The following is a 22,500-nucleotide window of genomic DNA, read 5'->3' as shown; positions in this document are numbered from 1 at the left end:
TTCCTTTTTTGGACAAATGATTAACTCTGGTACTGATGTATCAGGACATTTGATTGCTTGATACAGTGATTGCCAAAGTATTTGGCATGATGTATATAGTACCCTGTAGAATAACATGTGCTATACCTTTAAGAAGCATTTCCAAGGTCTGTGTGTGCAAATAAATACCAAGCACATGTTAGCTTCAGTGCCATTTTGAAGGTGTAGACAGAGTGTTAAGATCTATGTGCATGATAGCTAGTTTGTTTATAAGTTAAAGTTACTTAGCTTAGTTTATGATGTGTTTGTATATAATAAAGCTGCTCGAACAAGAACCCGCAACGTTCGCCTGTTTCTTCCTGACCTGGCGAGTGACATGGTGTCAGAACCGGGATGGTAAACACTCTTCAGAGCCATGAGGTGCAGTGGTAACGATGAAGGCAAACTAAGTGACCTGAGAGCAAAAAGGGCCAGAAGCAGAAAATACGCACAAAAGATTTAATTATTAAAAGAGATAGAACATTACAAGGACACAAAAAGGATTACTAAGCAAATGAATAGCACGGAAACATTTATTAAGCAAAAGAGAAGCATAAAAAGCTAATTCATCGAGATGTTTGAAACAAGGTTATTTGATAAACCGAGTATCAGAAAAGTGCGTAAGGGGGTCAGAACTACCCCAGAACTGTAAAACGAGCATGTGTAAAGTAAAACGAGCATGTCTAGAGTTAAAACGAGCACAAGAAAGTATAACGGGCATGAAAACAGATTAAGTGAGCAAAACAAATATAACAGAAGGGGCAGAAAAGGGCACACTGAGCATAAATAAAGCAAGGCAACTGCATGTGTTTTGGCAAATTAGTGTGCTTTGGCATAAATTACTACTTCGCATTGATTGAAGCCTTGAATAGCATAACTAGAGATGTTCTGTAGTCCTATCTCGCCATCATTCTTACACTTGGGACTGGAGCCAAACCTCGGCTCCGACTTGGCCATTCTCTAGCTCAAAAACTTCTGGCTGGCTCGTGTCTAGGCTGTATCCCATAATGCACTGCTAACATAACCCAGATCTCATTTGCCGCTCATTGAGCTCAGACGTGTTTCTTCTTGGCTGTGGCTAAGTGAAAACTTTTCAATACGTTTTTGTAGTTATTTGCTAACTAAGCATAATTGTATTCTTTAGTTTAGTGTTTTATCACATTCCGTGTCTGTCTTAGACAATTTACTGCATTGTTTTCTGTTTGTGCTTTGATTGGCCGACCTTCCATTGGCCTTGTTGTATCCCTGCATCGCTTTCACTTGCTGTGCTAGTTGTTAATTGTTCTTGTTCTTATTTTTCCCTTTCACCTAGGGCTAGGCCCATTTAAGTTAGAGGACCTAGTCCTCTGTCTGTCTGTTTCTCGTTGCTGTTGCCTAGGACTAACCGTTTGGAGGTATTTCTTGTTCATTATTAACTTTAGTTGTTTATTGCACTAATGTCTAAGGATACTATGGATCGCAAGCCTTCAGGCTTCAAAAAGATGTACAAAATGTGCCCAGAAAATGTCTTTAACGGATGGGCAGAATCTGTGTTTGTACTGCTTGGGTGCTATTTACCTCCAAGAGTCTTGCTTGTTTTGTCATGCCTTTAGTCCCTGTGTTCTTCAAGAGAGAAAGAACAAGCTTATCTTGAAAGGACTATTAAAGCATTTTTTTGAGGATGAGTTGGCTTCTTCATCCTCCAGCTCTAAGTCTCCATCCTCCAAGAAAGACAGAGCCAAATCTACAAAAAAGACAGTCTCCCACTCATTCAGTGTCGTTGGAGCCTCCAGACAAAATTCACAAACTGACTACATCCTCTCCGGCTCCACTGGCCTCGGTGCTGACAGAGGTTTCTATTGTGGATCCATCAGTTTCAGCTATAGGAGTTTTGGAGCCGATAACTGAGCCTGTGTCCTGGAGCCGGTCAGCTGAACTCCGACCGGTCTTCCCGACTCTTAGGTCACCTATCTTTCAGCGAGCTAGGTCCACCACTTTATCCTCCAGGTCCTCTAGGAGCCTTTCTCATGAGGATGTTGAGAAAGTGGTGCGCAGACTACTTCAGACTTTGGCTCTGGCAAATTTACTTTTGGCTCTGTCCCAGTCGGCTCCAGAGCTTAATGTGCCCATACACCCTGTCGATGTTCCTCCGAGCCAATCTGATGCTTCAGAGCCAGAGATGTTGGTTCCTCGGGTTGTGGAAAGGTCGGTTCCATCTACCTCAGTTGGCCTCTCAGTTCCGATATCCGCACCGACCCCTTCGGTGCTGTCCATGGGGTCTAGGGTCCTCAGTTCTCCTGTTGGGCCCAAGGGGGATGCTTGGACCTGAACTTCTTTTGATCTGAGCCTACCTCTCGGTGCTTCGGCTCGAGTGAGTTTGGACCCCATATCTGCCTCAGAGCCCATCTCCTCTGTGGCGAGGACTGCCTCTGCATATTCAGAGTGGAGGGTATCTTTGGAGCCAGGAGGATCAGCCTTCGAGGTGATGAGGAGTGTGCTGTCTAGGTCTTCAGTTTCAGCCAGAGGTGCAGACACTCTTCCCCCTAAAGCACCAACTTCAGTCTCAGCTCCCTCTCTCACCCAACACAGCAGAGAATTGCAGCCTCAGGAAACCTCCAAGAGTGGTCCCCAGTCTTCTGAGGTCTCCCCAGAATACCCTTTTGAGGAGCCACCTCGGAAGAAGACTTGTAAGAGGAAACATGTTGACTCCGTTGATGAGTCCTTTACATCAGACACTGACCTCGAGGAGTCAGAAGGGTCCCCAAGTCGTCCTCTGATGATACCTCTTTCGCAGATATCCTTGAGCTCCTGAAACAGGGAGGTGGCTGGCCCACCACATCCCCTTCTGATGAGGAGTCAGTGTACTTAAAGGCTTTCGGGTCTCAACCCTCCACCTCTTGGGTGTCTCCACCTTTTGATGATCTACTGGATCTAGTGAGTCGAAAGGTGTGGGAATCTCCTGATTCTGTGGAACTGGTTCCTAGAAGACCTAATACATTTTTGTCAGCACCCCAGTACAAAGACTTTCTTACTAAGGGCATTCCAGTAGATGCCATGGTGGTGGCAGCAGCCACCAAAAAGGAGCTTGCTAAAACTTCCTCCACTGTCCATCCACCGAACAAGGAGTCTCGAACGATGGATAGGTATGGGAAGCGTATCTTTTCTTCAGCAGCTTTTACACTTAGATCTCTGAATTACCTGTCTCATTTCACAAGGCTCCAGAGAGATCTCCTAAAAGAACTGGGAGAGACTCTTCAAGGTAACGTATCTGAAGCAGTATCTGAGAAGGTTAATGCACAGATGTCTACCTTAAATTCTATTGTAAACTCCTCCATGAGGCTGATATCTTACGCAGCTGATGGAGCGAGTAGGGCAGCAGGTTCAGGGGTTTCTCTTAGAAGACACTCCTGGATGCACTTGTGTAACTTTGCAGAGGCCTTTAAGTCTACATTTACCATTGCTCCCTTTGATGGATCCTCATTGTTTGGGACCAAGGTAAAGGACACACTCACCAGGTGCAAACAGGAAGGAAAAACCCTGTCTGCCGTGGGAGTCCATTTTTCTCTTCCTTCTAGACCCTATCCCAAAGGACAGAAGGGCGGTAAAATGTGGTTCAAGAAGTCGCAGAGGTTTTTTCAGGATGCACAAGGTAATTCCTTCTCCAGAGGCAGAGGTGGAGGAAATAATGGTAGACGCCACCCTAGAGGCAGGGGAGGCCCGCAGAACCAGGGAGATCACGATTCCTTTCATGGTCATCCCTATCAGCGCTCCTGAAAGGAGGCCCAACATGCTTATCTCTGGAGCCAGTCGGGGGTCATATATCCTTATACCCAGAAGCCTGGCACGATATCACTAAAGACAAGTGGGTATTAAGGATAATTACCAGGGGTTACCATATTCCTTTCCTTTCTCCCCCTCCTCAGATCAGATGAATCCCAGATGTTCCACCCAATCACAGGGATTCAGCAACTCTAGAAATCCAAAAGTTGCTCGTAAAGAGAGTCATCCAACCTACCTCCACAGACCAGGTGGGATTAAAGACTTACTCCAGATTCTTTTTGGTGCCAAAAAGAACAGGGGACTTGAGACCCATCTTGGATCTCAGCAAATTGAACGAATCCAAGTTCCGAATGGCCACCTTGCAGTCGATACTTCCATTGTTAGGGAAAGATGTTTGGATGTGCTCCATAGACCTCCAAGATGCATACTACCGTATCAAAATGGACAGAGCATCAAGGAGTCACTTACACTTCCGGCTGGGGGCCAGTCATTACCAGTTTCGCGCCCTGCCCTTTGGTCTCACCACAGCCCCAGGGTGTTTACCAAATGCATGGCAGTGGTAACGGCTCACTTGAGACATCGGGGATTCCAAGTGTTTTTGTACCTGGACAACTGGCTCCTGGCTGCCACCACCAGGCATCTACTGTTACAGGCCAGGGACATTACTATTTCAACTTGCTTGCAGTTAGGGATTACAATAAACTGGCAAAAATCTACATTATCGCCCTCTCAGCATGTGAATTTATTGGCACTGAATTGAAATAAATACTGTCTCAATGAGGGCTTACCTTCCTGTAGAGAGAATTCAGAACCTCAAGGAACAAGTTTTGAGGTTACTTCCTCTAAGGAAAGTGAAAGCAAAGATGGTGCTCAAGTTGTTAGGGACGATGGCCTCTACAATAACATTAGTCCCATTAGCCAGACTGCACATGAGGGTTCTGCAGTGGTTACTTTTTGCCCAATGGTCACTGCAGCATATACCTTTTTCTCACCCCATCCTGATAACAGAATTGTGCAAACAGGATCTTCGCTGGTGGACCCAGTCCGGCCATCTAAACTCAGGCACACCATTTGTTCCTTCCCCATTTGTTGTCACCGTGACCACGGATGCCTCCCAGATAGGGTGGGGGGACATTATCTAGGGAGAACAGTACAAGGCATGTGGCAGGAACACGAGGCTCATTTGCATATCATCGTCTTGGAGATGAGAGCAGTGCTTCTGGCATTGCAAGCACTTCACAGCTTTCTCCCTCTGGGGACGATTGCGATCCACTCAGACAATATGTCGGTGGTGTGGTACCTTAACAAACAAAGTGGGACCAAATCGTATCCCCTTTGCAGAGAAGCCCTTTGAGTGTGGGAGTGGGCACTGTCTTCCAAACACTTTCTGGTTGCAACGCACATTCCGGGGAAATCCAACGTGATACCCGACAGGCTCAGCAGGGCTATTATAATGCCTCATGAGTGATCTCTGAACACATACATTGCGGAACAGATTTTTCGCAAATGGGGTCAGCCTTACTGTGATCTATTTGCCACCCCCCTTGAATGCAGCAGCTACTTCATCCTAATTCCCCCAGAAGGGGAGACTCCCAGAGATACACTCGTTCATGATTGGCCATCGGGACTTCTCTATGCATTCCCACCATTCCCCCTGATATCGAAGATAATTCAGAAAGCAATATCCTTGGGAAGCAAAATGATCTTAATTGCTCCTTACTGGCCTCGACAGATTTGGTTCCCCTTCCTCAGACCTCATCTAATGGACGAACCGTGGACTCTGGACCCAGTGCCACATCTGCTAACGCACATGTCAGGAGTGTTCCATCCCTCTCTCCACACCCTCAATTTGACAGCTTGGCTGCTCCAATTCCATCCCTAGTCAGGCTTGATGACTTTTCTCCTGAGGTTATACATATTCTGACATCTTCTCACAAACCTTCTACCAGAAAGACTTATACCAGTAAATGGAAAAGATTTTCCTTTTGGGCCCCGTGAGAGAAACCTTGATCCTTACACAGCGGGTTCCTTTAAAGAAACCTCGAACCCTACACAGCGGGTTCCTTTAAAGAAACCTCGATCCTTACACAGCGGGTTCCTTTAAAGAAACCTCGATCCTTACACAGTGGGTTCCTTTAAGAAACCTCAATCTGTACACAGCGGGTTCCTTTAAAGAAACCTCGATCCTTACACAGCGGGTTCCTTTAAAGAAACCTCGATCCTTACACAGTGGGTTCCTTTAATGAAACCTCGATCCTTACACAGCGGGTTCCTTTAAAGAAACCTCAATCCTTACACAGCGGGTTCCTTTAAAGAAACCTCGATCCTTACACAGCGGGTTCCTTTAAAGAAACCTCGATCTTTACACAGCGGGTTCTTTTAAAGAAACCTCGATCCTTACACAGTGGGTTCCTTTAAAGAAACCTCGATCCTTACACAGCGGGTTCCTTTAAAGAAACCTCGATCCTTACACAGCGGGTTCCTTTAAAGAAACCCCCCAGTAAAGAAACCACCATAAAAAACTTCTCCAAAGCCAACTTCATGCTACTCAAGTCAGAAGTGACAAACTACATGACACCCATGCAGACGGGAACTGAAAGTTCAACTGCTGAATCCTACACTAAGGCACTGTACGAGCACATCCACTCATGCATGAATCGTGCCATCCCAAATAGAACCAAAATGCTCTCATCCGAAAAAAGGAAGCCAATCTGGTGGTCCCCTGCCATAAACAAACTTTACAACAAAAGGAAGAAACTTTTGCAGAAAAGAGGAAAATCCCAGGATGCAAAAAACTCTCTTACTAGCCTCAGTAAGACACTGAGATGCCTCATAAAATCCTCCAAAGCTAGTTACGAAAATAAAATTGCCAAAGATTCCAAAGACAACCACAAAGCATTCTATAACTATGTCAAGAATCTAAATGGCAATGCTCAGATCTGCTCTGAGCTAAAACAGAATGGCATTAAATATACTGATCCGAAGGATATTGCCAATATCCTGGCAGATCGATTCAGTGCCAACTTCACCCCCTCTCACCGCCTAAATGGCCCATCTCAATACCGGAAGATTGCCAAATTCCAGTAATAACGGCCACACAGGTACAAAACGCACTCTCTAAAGCCAAGAATACAGCATCCATGGGACCAGATGACATCCCGGGCTGTGTACTACATGAACTACAACATGAACTGGCACCTCACCTAAGTGTCATGTTTAATCATAGCCTCACCTCAGGTTTCGTGCCCACTGAGTGGCGCAGAGCTACAGTTATCCCAGTCCACAAGGGGGGATCCACCTTGGATCCCGGAAACTACCGTCCCATCAGTCTGACAAGCCTTATCTGCAAGGCCATGGAGCGTATTATCCTGGAACTTATAAACAAAGACATTGGCAACCTTCAAACACTGGACCCCACCCAGTATGGGTTTGTGAAGGGCCGATCTTGTCTCCTGAACCTGATTGACTTCTTTGAATCAGTCTCCAGAGACATGGACAAGGGTAAGGTGGTCCACACAGCCTATCTAGACCTTGCCAAGGCCTTTGACACCATCCCCCACTCTGGAATCATAGATAAACTTACTAAGTTGGGCATTAATCCATATGTCACCCAATGGGTTGCTAAATGGCTTACTGATAGAACCCACACTGTAAAAGTAGCCGACTCCAAATCCAGCTCCAGACAAGTGACAAGTGGAGTACCTCAGGGTTCAGTCCTGGGTCCGCTCTTGTTTGGCATCTACTTCTCTGAAGTACAGGTCAACACTAAGGGACTCTGGCTAACAAAGTTTGCAGATGACTGCAAACTGGGAGCCATTATTGAATCCCCAAATGATGTGGATACTCTACAAAAGGGCCTTACAGAAACAGATGCTTGGTGCCAGAGCCATGGGCTCAAGCTCAATGCCAAGAAATGTATTGTTATCCCCTTTGGGAAAAAAACATGTATCCATGAATTACCATATAGGTGGCAGTACACTAAACACAGAAAGTGTGATAAGAGACTTAGGGACACAGGTGGACAGTGGTCTCACCTTCGATAACCACATCGCCACAACAGTCAGGAAATCCTTCTATGTGGCACACCTCATCACGAAGGGCTTTTCATCCAGAAAAAGGAGGTCATTGTCCCACTGTACTCATCCCTCATTAGACCCATTATAGAATACAACGCCCCATTTGGTATGTACCTCTCAAGACATCTGCAACAACTGGAAAGGCCTCAGAAATACCTCACTAAAGAATCACAGGCCTAAAGCAGATGCCCTATGCTGACCGCCTTAAAAAACTCCAGCTATACTCTGTCGCATATCATCTACTCAGAGGCGATCTCTGCTTTACATACAAGGCCATGTCAAACCCAGAGCTGTTGGACATGCTACACTTAAAGAAATCCCAATCCCTCAGAGCTACACGCTCCAGGGATCTAAACCTTGTCATCACAATAAACAAAACATGCTGGAGGGATAGGTTCCTGACCCAGAGACTCCCCAGACTCTGGAATAGATTGCCCATACATGTCAAGCAGAGTGCCTCTTTGGACCTCTTCAAGAGGAACCTTGACGATTGGATGGGAGAAAGGAAATTCACCCCGGGGATCACGTCAGTCACCGTGCTAGACAGGGGTCCAGGAAAGTAAATAATGTGGGAAGAAATAGCCAGGGAATTGTTATGGCTAGGCTTGTATAGGCCCTAGGGCTGATAGCCTAGTACCAACCTTTGAACCTATGAACCTATGAACCTATGAAACCTCGATCCTTACACAGCTCCCATTTTTGCCATTTTAGAGTTCCTTACTCAGTTGTTCCATCAGGGCTCAGCAGCTACCACTATTAAAGTTCAACTGGCAGCTATTTCTACCTTTCACTTGGCTAATGACCCTAACCTTATGGTGCATAGCCTGTGTAGAGCTTCCTTAAAGGGGCCACCTTATTAAGACCTCCAGTCATGGATCCGATGGCACCCTGGGATTTGAATTTTGTACTCTATACACTTACTTCAAGCCCTTTCAAACCTTCAGCAACTTGTGACCTTAAGTTCTTATCATGGAAAACTATATTTTTAGTAGCTATTGCATCTGCGAGGAGGGTCTCTGAACTGCAAGCCCTTTCCATTAAGCCCCCTTATATGGTATTTCACAGAAATAGGGTCTCCTTACGGACAAACCCTTCTTTTGTTCCTAAGGTTTCTTCTCAGGCCAGTATTAATCAGTCCATTTGTTTTCTTCCCTAATTTTTCTAATAAGGCAGAGTACAGATTTCACCAACTGGACGTGCACAGGCAATTGCGTTTTTATCTTGACAGAACTAAGAACTTCAGAAGGTCGGATCAATTGTTTGTTTCCTTTTCAGATTCAAGGAAGGGCCTTCCAGTTTCTAAAACCACATTGTCTCACTGGATTTCCAGCCGCATTTCCTTTGTCTATACATCCAGTGGCAAAGATCTTCCCTTCAAGGTGAAAGCGCACTCTACTAGATCTGTGTCTACCTCGGTAGCCTTTCAAGTAAAAATTCCTGTAGATAACATCTGTGCAGCAGCAGCAACATGAGCTTCACCTCATACATTCATTACTCACTACAAATTGGACATGGCTTCCAGGAACAGGTCTTCCTTTAGTTCCACAGTACTCAGGAGCATTTTCCAGTGAGCCACCCAAGATCAAGGTGCTGGGGACGCTGTCCCAAATGTAAGAATGAAGTCAAGATTGGACTACAGAACATAAAGAAGTTATGTACTTACCATAACGTTTGATGTTTGTAGTCCATCTCGCCCTTCATTCTTACAAACCCTCCCTCCTGCCCCCTCCTTGAGGACCTGGGGGTAGAGTGGCTACTGCCTTTTTGTTATGTTGGGTCCTTTCTACATGGTTTGCTCTTTGTCTCCGTATATTTCTCCTTGCAGCAAACAAGATCTGGGATACGTTAGCGGTGCATTATGGGATACCTCCTAGCCATGAGCCAACCAGAAGTTTTTGAGCTAGAGAATGGCCGAGTCAGAGCTGAGGTTCGGCTCCGGTCCCAAGTGTAAGAATAAAGGGCGAGATGGACTACAAACATCGAAAGTTATGGTAAGTACATAACTTCTTTTTATTTGAAGCATCTCAAAGTGTGTAAAAGTGCTTACAGTGTGTGTTTATTCTGAAGAGTTTGTTGTGTGCAAAGTGCAACTATTTTGTGAAGTGCAGTCAAATACAGCCATTTTTAAAGTTTCTTGTGCATGGGTGTGTCTGTTCGCAAAGTGCAGTTATTTTGAAGTGTTTCTCACTCTGAATTTCTTTTGCCCAGTTCATTCGCAAAGTATAATTACTTCAAAACAGTTTATTCGCAAATTGCAATTACTTTGAAATAGTTTATTCGTAAAGTACATTTGCTTCAAAATGTTTCTTGCTCTCAGCTTCTATTGCCCAGTTTATTCACACTGTGCAGTTATTCGAAAGGTTTCTTAAAATGATGATAAATTGCTTTTACAGTCACACAATAAAACGTAAAGGCGGAAGTCCAAAACACCAAAAACACAAAAAACACCTTCTGAGAGAGAGAGGATGACTCAAGAATCAGTCCATTAGTCTAACCACACAAGTTTATTTATTAACCCAAGTAGCAGCAAAAGGCAACAAACAGCCATCTCGGTAAGCCCTTTCATCCGAAAAAATGCAGGACTTTATTGATAAGTGCTTTCATCCGAACAAATGATGGACTTTATTGATAAGTGCTTTTGGGTTCGTAAATGAACTTATGTGGTTACACTTATGGACTGATTCTTGAGTCATCCTCTCACTCTCAGAAGGTGTTTTTGACTTTTACAGTCAAATAATTTCAAGATAAATGCCTCATACAGTAAGATGATTTCAAGACATACAGTAAGATGATTTCAAGACATACAGTAAGATTATTTCAAGACAAGTGACTTTTACAGTAGTGATTTCAGAGTATTACAATGCCCAAGAGACTTATTTCATAAAGTTCAGTTATACAGAGGCTTATTGTGCTATTGCAGGTGCTGGCATAAATTTCAAGCATGTGTGTATGTTTGTATAAGTGTGGGTGCTTGTGCATATTTGCAAAAGTCTTTACTAGGATATGTTAATATGGCAGATGGATTTTGCAAGCCACAACCACTTGTATTTGATCAGAATATTGCAGATAATTAGAGAATATTTGAGGAAGAGTATGATATATTTATACAAGCGGCTTATTCTGATACAGATGCATGCACCAGGTCATTCATTTTGCTAAACTTAGCAGGGTCAGAGGTCATTGAAAAGGAGCATCATTTGTCTATGCAACAGCAGTCTATGAAGGTGAAGGAGAAACTTGTCATATTGTTGAGCAGGCTGAATCAAGGGAAGACCCCGAGTGTTTGTAGCACAAATTTAGAGAAATGTGTGACCCCCCCAGACTAATTTTACATTAGAGAGGCATTTGTTTTACATGAGAGATCAAAAACAAGGGGAAACTTTTGCAGCTTACATCATTGACCTAAGAAACAAAGCTATAATGTGTAAGTCTGGTGATTTAAAAGATGAGCTAATAAAGGACAGACTCATGTGTGGTATTAATAATGCTGCTGTGAGAAAGATTTTGCTACATAAAAGTGATGTGATGATGAGCAAAGTCATTGAGATTTGTCAGATCCATGAAGTTACAGAAAGACACGAATATGCTTGTTAGTGATAAGAACATGGTTTCAGTTGGCGCCGGAGCTAATGTAGACAGCATATAGCATTTGACAGGCAAAAGTAGGCCTAAGCACATGGCAGCAGCAGCCCCTGCATGACTTCCAGGCAAAACCCGTAGTCTTCTAGCAAATTCCATGACCATTTCAGTTAAAGGAGCATGCTCAGTGCCGAACCAAGGTTATCCAGTGCAGAACAGATGCTGCTCAGTACAGTATAGGGGTGAATCAGCAAAACCCAAATCAAGCTTTATTGCTAACTATTGCAATTGTGGTGCCAACCATGACTCCAGAAGAGAACAGTTCATAGGATTTGGTCAGCAATGCCACAAATGTAGGAAATGGAACCATTTTCAATGATTTTGTAAATCAAGTAGACCTAGCATAGTTACAAACAAGGGTCACTCAAAAAAGCAAGTTGATCAAGTAAACCTGCAACAGACCACTTTCTATGTAGATGGTGTGTCAGTGATTGGTGAAAAGATTGATGCAGTAGATTTATTGGCAAGAAATGAAGTGTTTTGTACTGTTCGGATCAATGGTAAACCCACCGAGCTCAAAGTAGACACTGGTTCAAAGTGTAATGCTATGTCTGCAGATACTTTTGCAAAGGTCAGAGCTTGTGAACAACTAAATGTGACTAGTTGTGTGAAACTTGTTGCTTGTGGAGGTGAAGAAATTCAAACTGAAGGTTCAGTAGAGCTTTAATGTTACGTGTCCAAGAACTGTTATAGCCTATTATTCTATGTAGTTTGAAGACTGTGCAGTCATTATTGGGTCTCAGGGACAGTTTGAGAATGAATCTTCTTTCTTTTACCAAAGAAGTTCATGAAATAAGCATGTGTCCCAGTTCCTGCTTCACTAATATTATTTTTTCAGAGTATGCTGATGTTTTCAATGACAAGATGGGCAAACTTCCAGTGGTATATTTTGTGAAAGTAGACCCAGTGATCAGTCCAGTGGTCAGACCAGCAAGAAGAGTTCTGATAGCTATGCAGCATAAAGTCAAAGCTCAGTTGGACAAAATGGTGCAACAAGGTGTAATTTGTCCAGTTACAGAGCCTACCGAATGGGTGTCGTCTATGGTAGCAGCTCATAAAAAAGGCTCGGATGAAATCAGAATATGTACTGACCCAAGGGATTTGAACAAGGCATTAAAGAGACCACATCATCCTATGCATACAGTCGAAGAAGTCGCAGCCATGATACCAGGGCATTCATTTTGCTAATGCCACTGTTTTTTATGTCTTGGATGCAAAGAGTTAATTTTGGCAAGTGATGCTTGATCACAAATCTTCACTACTGACTACAATCAGAAACCCATTTGGAAGCTATAGATTCCTCGGGATGTCATTTGGAATAAATTATGCAAGTGAAGTCTTTCAGTGTGCAATGGAGCAAATTTTTTCAGGTTATCCTTGTGCCACAATTGTAGATGATTTATTTGTTGGAGTAATGGTGAGGCAGAGGATAACAGAAATCTTAAGAGAGTTCTAGACAGAGCACGTCAAGTGAACTTAAAGCTCAATCTTCTGAAGTGCAAATTCAGACTACCAGAAGTTACATACGTAGGTCATTTATTTACAAGTATTGGCTTGAGACCAGACCCATCAATCAATCAATGGCAAGCAGCCATTCTTGTAATCCCAGCTCCGGATAATGTGTAAGCTCTGTTTTCTTGGTATGGTCAGCTATTTAGGCATGCTTATAACATACTACAGTGAATTTACAGCACCTTTGAGAGAGTTCATATGTAGAAATGTTACATGGTCGTGGCTAGAACAGCATCTGAATTTCTTAAGCAGAGAATTGCTACCACACCAATATTAAGGTACTATGATGTCAACAAACCAGTAACTCTTTCCTGCTATGCTTCAGAATTTGGTTTAGGTGCAGTTATTCTTCAAGAAGGTAGGCCAGTAGCCTACGCATCTAGAATACTTACCCAGACTGAGATGCAGTATGCTGAAATTGAGAGGGAACTTTTGGCAATAGTGTTTGCGTGTTCCAGGTTTCATGATTATATCTATGGTCAAGATATTCTGATTGAAACTGATCATCAACCTTTGGTTACTATTTTAAAGAAGCTTATGCATTCAGCTCCAGCGAGGTTACAAAGAATGATGCTTAAATTGCAAAAGTACAACTTCAAAGTGGTCTATACAAAAGGTAAATTTCTTTATCTGGCTGATACCTTATCCAGATCGCCCAGAAATACAAAGGAACAGCTTGACACAGAGAATTTTGATTTTGATGTCATGGAAGTGCGTAAGTTTTCTACCACAAGACTTGATGAGCTACGAGATCAAACAATGACTGATCCAGTTTTGCAAAAGCTCAATCACTCCATCAGTGTTAGATGGCCGTCAAAGCAATCTTGTGTACCACCCGATATGCAACCTTACTTTCTTTGCAGAGATGGAAGATGGCATTATTTTCAAAGGTCCCAGAATTGTTGATGTTAAGTTGTCCATCTCGCCTTCGTTCTTGCTGTTTGGGTTCAGAGCCGATCCTTGGCTCTGACTCGGCCATCTTCTATAGCTTGAGAGCTATTTACTGGCTCGAGGCTACCCCTTATCCCAGCATGCCCAGCGTCAGCTACCCAGATTTCATTTGCCGCTTCAGCTGCGAGGTTGCTTCCTTACTGGCTCAGGCTTAGTATAGTTTTATCTATTAATATATTGTTATTTATTCTTGAAAGTTTGTCAAGTATTTGTCAGTTGTTTGCATAGATAATATTCTTTTGTCCCTTACTGCTTTCTTGTGTATTTTAGCTTTGTTGGCCATCGCTCCATAACTTGCAGACCTTCTGTTCCCTTGAACTTGTTTAAATTAGAGAGTTCTCCCACCCCACCCCCCTTAGGATAGCTGTTTAAATTAGAGGCTTTCCTTTCTGTTCCTTAACTGTAAAAAAAATAAATAAATAAAAATAAAAAAAGTTTATTTGTTTCTTGTTTTTTGTAGTATAGCTTTTTATTATTGTTGTTGTGGTTGTTGTTACTATAATGTCTAAAGATACCAAGGTATCTGGCTTCAAAAAGTTGACTCATGCTGTCAGAAAATGTCTCTGACAGATGGGCACACTAGTTGTGTATACTGTTTGGGTACTGTTCACCTGCAGGACTCCTGTTCTGTATGTCACGCTTTTAGTCCAAGGGTCCTGCAGGAGCGCAAAAACAAATTAATACTTCAGGGATTATTGAAGCCTCAGGATTCTCCGGCTAAAAGTACTCAGCCAGCGAAATCCCCTAAGTCTGTCAAGCCGTCCGCTCCACCTTCGGAGCCGACTCCTTTACTTGACCAACCAAGTATGTCAGTGCCGGCTGGCACCAACAAGACAACTCCTCTGTCGGCTCCATCTGCTATTTCAGAGTCATCTCAGAGCCATAAGAGACTAATGTATCCATCCTTGGAGTCCATCCATTCAGCTCCTCAGTCACCTTTGTTACAGAGTGAACGTAGCCATCATTCTTCCCACTCCTCTCGATCCTATAGATTATCGGATCATGATGTGGAGAGAGTAGTAAGTAGGTTGCTTAAGTCACAGGCACTGGCAAAAATTCTGTCCAGCCCACCTCAACAAGTATCATCTCCAACCGCCTCTATTTCTGTTCCTCCTCCGACTACATTTAGCTTGGAGCCAGAGACCATGGATCCGCAGGTAGTAGAACCGTCGGCGCCGATCATCATCTCTCCTTCGGTTCCGATGTCGGTTCCGATTACCTCGATTATACCTTCTATCGAGGGATCTGGGTGCCGAGGCTCTCTTGTCAGCTCCAAGGGGGTGATTGGCATCGGACCCTTGTCCGACCCCGTTCTCCCCCTCGGAGCTTCGGCGCAGATGAGCTCGGCTCCAACATCGGCCTCGGAGCCATCACCCTCGATGCAGAGAAAGACTCCTGTTTCTTTGGAGCCGGAGCTTTCTCTGCCTAGAGGTCGGGATGCCTTCGAGGTCATGCGGCATGTGCTGTCCCCCAAAACAGCTCTACTGCCAGCTCCATCGGCTTCTCCCCCCCCCCCCGTGGTGTCTGTTCCAACCTCTACTCCTCCTCCAGACCCCAAGCGTAGGGAACCTATGCCCCAGGACACCCCATTGGGTGATCCCTCTTCTTCTGAAGCCTCCCCTGATCACAAGGAAGAGCCTCCCCAGAAGAAGAAATGCAAGAGGAAGCACATAGACTCCCCTGAGTCTGTCACTTCAGATACAGACATGGATGAATCGGAAGGGTCCCCAAGGTCCCCCTCTGAAGATGTTTCCTTTTCAGACATCCTTGAAATGCTTAGACAGAGGAGGGACTGGACTTCCCTAGCCCCTACTGTGGATGAGTCTGTATACCTGGATGCATTTGGTTCCTGACCTTCCACCTCCTGGGTATCTCCTCCTTTCGATTCACTCATGTCTGTAGAGGCTCAAAAGGCTTGGTCAGCTCCAGATTCTGTGGAACCTACTCCGGGGAGACCAAACAAGTTTATTACAGCCCCCCAGGACAAGCAATTCTTCTCCAGAGGTGTGCCCGTTAATGCCATGGTGGTAGCAGTAGCCACCAAGAAAGAGTTAGCAGAAACCTCTTCATCTATTCATCCTCCAAACAAAGAGTCTCGGATGATGGACAGATATGGAAAGCGAATGTTTGCTTCAGCGACCTTTTCAATGAGGTCCCTGAACTATCTATGCCATTTTACACGTCTTCAAAGGGATCTTCTGAAAGAGCTTGGAGATACCCTTCAAGATCCTACAGCTGATGGAGCACCAGCCAAAGTAGCTTCTCAGCTTGCGACTCTTAATTCCATAGTCAACTCCTCCATGAGGCTGATTTCCTATGCAGCCGATGGAGCGAGCAGAGCTGCAGGGACAGGTGTGGCACTCAGGAGACATGCTTGGATGCAGCTGTGTCGGTTTGCAGAACCCTTTCAAGTGTCCTTCACCAGTACTCCCTTTGATGGCTCCTTTCTCTTTGGGCCTCAAGTGAAAGGCACGTTGACCAGGTGTGAGCAGGAAGGCAAGACTCTTTCTGCCATGGGAGTCCATTTTTCCACTCCTTCCAGACCTTATCCCAAGGGTCAGAAGAGCGGGAAGATGTGATTCCAAAAATCCCAGGGACCCTTGTCTGACACACGTGGTGATTTTTACCCCAGGGGCAGAGGGGGAAACAACAATAACAGACGCCACCCTCGTGGCATAGGGGGACCGCAAAACCAGGGTGACAGAGAAACCTTCTCTGACAAGCCCTTCCAGTATCCCTGAAGGGTTGCCCGATTGCTCACCTCTGGAGGAAGTCGGGGGAAGACTTTCACTGTACTCAAAAGCCTGGCAAAATATAACAAGAGACAGATGGGTACTATCCATCATATCTGGAGGTTACAAAATTCCCTTCCATCAATCCCCCATAGAATCAAAAAAGCCCATCCCAGATGTCCCACCCAATCTAAGGGATCAAGCAGTCACAGAAGTTTCAAGACTGCTAGAGAAAAGAGCCATTCAAGAAGTCCCTGCAGACCAACTAGGATCCGCAACTTACTCAAGATACATTTTAGTACCAAAAAAGACAGGGGACTGGAGACCAATACTGGATCTCAGCGGATTGAACAAATCTGTACAAAAAGAAAAGTTCCGGATGGTAACACTGCAGTCCATTTTCCCTTTTCTGGGTTAGGACAATTGGATGTGCTCGATAGATCTTCAGGACGCGTAGTACCATATCAAGATGGACAGACACTCCAGGAGATTTCTTCACTTCCGGGTAGGGGCCAGTCATTACCAGTTCAGAGCTCTGCCCTTTGGTCTCACCTCAGCCCCAGGGTGTTCACCAAGTGTATGGCAGTAGTCACGGCTCACCTAAGGTGTTTCCCTATCTAGACGACTGGCTTCTGACTGCTACCACCAGGTGTCAACTCTTAGAGGCACAGGATTATACAATCACATCATGCACTCAACTAGGCATTACAGTAAATTTCAAAAAATCTGCCTTGTTGCCCTGTCAGTCTATTACATACATAGGAGCAGAATTAAACACAAAAGAAATGTTTGCAAGATTACCACAGGAAAGAGTTTCCACTATTCATCATCAAGTGTTAATTCTAATGCAGAGCAAAAGGGTTCAAGTCAGACATGTCCTCCGAGCTCTAGGCTCCATGGCAGCGGCCATTCTTTTTGTCCCATTAGTGCATTTCCACATGAGAATCCTTCAGTGGCTTCTTTTCACGCAGTGGTCTTTCCAGGAACTACCCATGTCTCACATGATCCCGATCACAGAAACATGCAAAAGGCACCTTTCTTGGTGGATGGTCTCCCCACTAGTAATTTAGGGCAGACCTTTCATACAACCCCCTCCGGTAGCCACAGTGACCACAGATGCCTCCCTGATACGGTGGGGGGGCATTATCTAGGCAGGACAGTCCAAGGCACTTGGCAACCTCACGAGTACCATCTGCATATCAATGCCCTAGAAATGAGAGCATTTCACCTAGCATTGCAAGCCCTTCAAGACTCTCTTCCTTCCGGGACCATTGCAATCCAAACGGACAACATGTCAGTGGTGTGGTACATCAACGAACAGGGTGGTACCAGGTCTTACCCCTTGTGTCAAGAAGCACTCAGACTGTAGCAATGGGCGATTTCCTCCCAACGTTTTCTGACAGCAGTGCACATCCCTGGGAAATCCAACATCATAGCGGAGCTATCCTCATGCCTCACGAGTAGTCTCTGAATCAGGAAGTTGCGGATCTTATCTTCTGCAAATGGGGGCAGCCTTGCTGCGACCTATTTGCCACTCCTCTCAACAACAAATGCGGCAGCTACTTCTCCCTACTTCCTCCTCCAGGTCAGACACCCAGGGACGCTCTGGTCCACGAATGGCCTCAGGGACTCCTTTACGCTTTTCCCCCTTTTCCTCTAATTCCAAGACTCATACAGAAAGCAAAATCATTGGGTTGCAGAATGATCCTCATTGCCCCATATTGGTCTCGACAGATATGGTTGCCGTTCCTACACCTCCACCTTCTGGATCAACCGTGGATTCTGGACCCAGTTCCAGATCTTCTGATTCATCAATCAGGTGGGTTGCACCAATCCCTTCAAACTCTCTAGCTCACAGCTTGGTTATTCCACTTCCAAACTTAGCCAGGCTTTCCAATATCTCCCCAGCAGTCTGTGATATTATTGTTTCCTCACATAAGTCTACTACGAGAAAAACATATGCTAGTAAATGGAAACGGTTTTCTTACTGGGCAGAATCTAGAAATTTGGATCCTTTCTCAGCCCCAGTCCATGAAATTCTTGAATTTCTAGCACAGCTTTTTCAGTCTGGTGCGGCTTCCGCTACCATTAGAGTACAACTGGCTGCCATTTCTAATTTTCATATCGGTATGTTTAATTCTAGCATAATGGCTCATAAGCTCTGCAAGGCCTTTATGAAAGGAACATCTCTTCTTAGACCCCCAGTTAGAGATCCTCCTCCTTCGGATCTCAATTTAGTTTTAGCTTCCTTAATTTTGCCTTCCTTTGAACCGGCGGCATCATGTTCTTTAAAATTTCTTTCTTGGAAGACACTTTTTCTGGTTGCTATCACTTCAGCTGGAGGTGTCTCAGAACTTCAAGTACTGTGTGTTCGTCCTCCTTACCTGGTGTTTCACATGGACAGAGTTTCTCTAAGGACCAATCCATCCTTTATTCCTAAAGTCTGCTCAGAGAACAATTGAAATCAATCCATAGATCTCCCAGTTTTCTTTCCTAATCACAGCAACAAGGCAAAATACAAGCTCCACCAATTGGATGTACACAAACAACTGCATTTTTACCTCCATAGAACTAAGGAACTAAGAAAGTCAGACCAGTTATTTCTTTCTTATGATTTCAACAAACAAGGCCTTCCAGTTTCTAAAGTGACCTTATCCAGATGGTTATCTGATACTATTGCCTTTATTTATCAGTTACGAAATAAAGAGCTACCAGCTAAACCAAAAGGTCATTCCACTAGAGCATTAGTCACCTCTGTAGCTTTTCAGTCTAGGTTGCCCATAGACTCAATCTGTGCAGCTGCCACTTGGGCAACCCCCCACACTTTTATCTCTCATTACAAGGTAGATATGGTCTCCTGGAGCAGAGCTTCCTTTGGTTCTACTGTTCTGAAGAGTCTGTTCCAATGAGCCACCCGGGATTGTAGGTGCTAGGGACGCTGTCCCAAACAGCAAGAATGAAGGTGAGATAGACAACTTAACATAAAGAAGTTATGTAACTACCATAACGTTCCATGTTAGTTTTCTTCATCTCGCCTTCCTTCTTGCGTCCCTCCCTCCTTCCCCCTTCCTAGAGGATTGTGAGGAGTTCCCTTTTGTTTACACTGGCTGAGCATCTTTCATTACTTCACATGCCAGGTAATTTATAACTCTTTCCTTGTTTAGGTGTATTGGACAACCAGTTTTTAGGAACTGGTTACTCTGCTTATGTCTAGTGAGCGCTATCACAAATGAGATCTGGGTAGCTGACGCTGGGCATGCTGGGATAAGGGGTAGCCTTGAGCCAGTAAACAGCTCTCGAGCTATAGAAGATGGCCGAGTCGGAGCCGAGGATCGTCTCCGAACCCAAACAGCAAGAACGAAGGCGAGATGAAGACAACTAACATGGAACGTTATGGTAGGTACATAACTTCTTTTTCCTGCTTCCTTACAAACAGAGTATATTTTGATTTTGCATTGTGGTCACCCAACTTCCGAATCTACTAAGAGAAGGGTGAGAGGACTTGTGTTTTGGGTTTCTCTAGTGAAAGACGTTGATAGAGCACTTTCTTCCTTTTTAGTATGTAGTAGTACTAAACCACGTTTACAAAAAGAACCACTTCAGCTAAGTCAAATCCTTGTACTATCTTGGTCAGTAGTAGCTTCTGATATATTTGAGTGGAACAGTCATCATTACTTAGTACTGGTAGATTCTTATTCGAACTGGTTTGAGATTGATCTACTACCTAATATAACTTCTACTGCAGTCATTACTAAGTTGAATTGCTTGTTCCCATCTACTCTCCACTCTTCTCTATGCCTCCCCTCTACTCACTAAATTGAACAAATCCACTCTTAGCAAACTCTCCAGCTGTTATAACCATATTGCTAGATTTGCAACAGGCATGGCCTATAGGACCCAGCACTGTCACAACCTAAATCTTCTGGGGTGGCTAGAATGGCCTAGCCTACTTGAGTACAAACAGCTTATAATTGCCTGTAAAGTTCTCAACCACCCTGATAATACGCCTGCACTTAAAAATATCATCAAGCCGTATAGCAACCTGAGGTCACTTCGCTCTTCTTATAAACTACTGGTTCAAACATCCAAAATCAACAACTCTGCTGGGGACTCTCTGTTTGCTAACTCCATTGGCAAAACTTGGAACTATCTTCCTGCTGATCTTACTCTTGAACCCTCTCTTACTCATGTCAAATAAAGCCTCAAGCTACACTTTAAAACTCACTGGCTATGTCCTTGTTCAAAACCTGACTAGAGCCTCCTCTATAGTCTGTAATCATGTTACATTGCCTAGTCAATTTGTCAACACTGTTTTAAAAATGTATGTTGCTTGCTCAACTGGAGCCTGTAAAGTGTGTGTAACTTGTAATCATTTTGGGATTTTTACTGTATGTTCTACCTTAGAGCTTTTCTTCCTGGGCCTTCACTGAAAATGGACATATATCCAGATGGACTATCCTGGTCAACAAATATAAAATAAATAAAGTTGAAACGCCATTTCTCAGTCCATGGCAGTCCACAGAAATTAATCTCTGACAATAGTACCCAATTTATCAATCAGTTGTTTCAGAAATTTGCAAGAGAGTGGGACTTTGTATATGTTACTAGTAGTCCAGAGTATCCACAATCAAATGGACTAGCTGAAGGTGCAGTGCAGAGCGCAAAGTAATTACTTGAGAAGTCAAAGTATGATAATACCGATGTCGTTTTGAATTTACTTAATCTCAGAAACATACTCCGTGATGATATACTTGGCTCACCTGCTCAGAGATGTCTATCCAGGCAAACCAGAATAACATTGCCTATCAATTCTAGTTTATTGAGGCCTAAAGCTAAACACAACAAAGCCATTAGAGCCCAGTTATTTAAAAAGTGTTCTTTTTAAAAGTCCAACTATGACAAATCGAGCAGATCTCTTTGTCTGTTGAAAGTAGGAGAGACAGTGAGGATACAAACAGTGAAAGGTTTCGACTGGATTGGTCAAGTGATTACTATATGTGCATAGCTGAGAACCTGTTTGGTTAAATCCGATGGTATGGAGAACAGGAGAAATCGCAGACATCTTCTTCCTGTAGGAAAACCGATATTGCAGCATTGTTCCTGTGTCAAAGACTTTAACTCTCAGAGCAATCCAGATGATAGTCCTGTTTCAGAACATGTCTTGACTTCTAATACTATTCCAGCAGCTGGTCTCAAGGTTCCCAAGAATAAACAGTCAGCAGAGACCATCCCAGTTGCTAAACCCGATCCAGAATTTGATGTCACACGATATGGTCACATTTCAAAGCCTAGTGTGAAATACATAGCAACTTGGACATAATTGTATATATATATATATATATATATATATATATATATATATATATATATATATATATATATATATGGATTCCTATTACAAGAATGAAATTTCACTACTTCGAACTTGTAATAGGAAGCCTCACTTCTGCAAAAGTTCACTTTAATGAAAGTGAAGTTTTCCGTAAGTGCACTTCACCAAAAACACCACAGCACAGTAGAGGACATAAAAAACAAGATATGTCCTCCAATATGGTGCGATAGTCACGGACCTTAGGGTTAGGGCATGGGTTAGGGTAAGGGGATAGTTAGTAAAGCTATCCCCTTGCCTAATGCCTAACCTAAGGTTGACTATCGCATCATAGTGGAGGACATGGCTATGTCCTTCACTGCGCTGCAGTCATCACGAACCTTAGGGTTAGGGCATGGGTCATAGTAAGGGGATTAAGTGCACTTTCGCTGCAGTGAGCATTCCATGCACTATTTCAAATTAGTGAAAATTTGATCTAGTGTAT

At 43.9% G+C, this 22,500-nt stretch overlaps 1 protein-coding gene across 1 annotated transcript in view; it reads left to right on the top strand.

The window, feature by feature from the left end:
• The window catches only part of LOC122816125, a gene marked incomplete in the record, with an annotated part of 1,432,330 nt that overhangs the window by 569,733 nt on the left and 840,097 nt on the right, over nucleotides 1-22,500 (top strand).

The sequence above is a fragment of the Protopterus annectens genome, chromosome 12.part0 (assembly GCF_019279795.1).
Source record: "Protopterus annectens isolate FY-2018-M chromosome 12.part0, PAN1.0, whole genome shotgun sequence".
NCBI classification, from domain to species: Eukaryota; Metazoa; Chordata; order Ceratodontiformes; family Protopteridae; genus Protopterus; species Protopterus annectens.
This window is presented reverse-complemented; position numbering and strand designations above follow the sequence as displayed.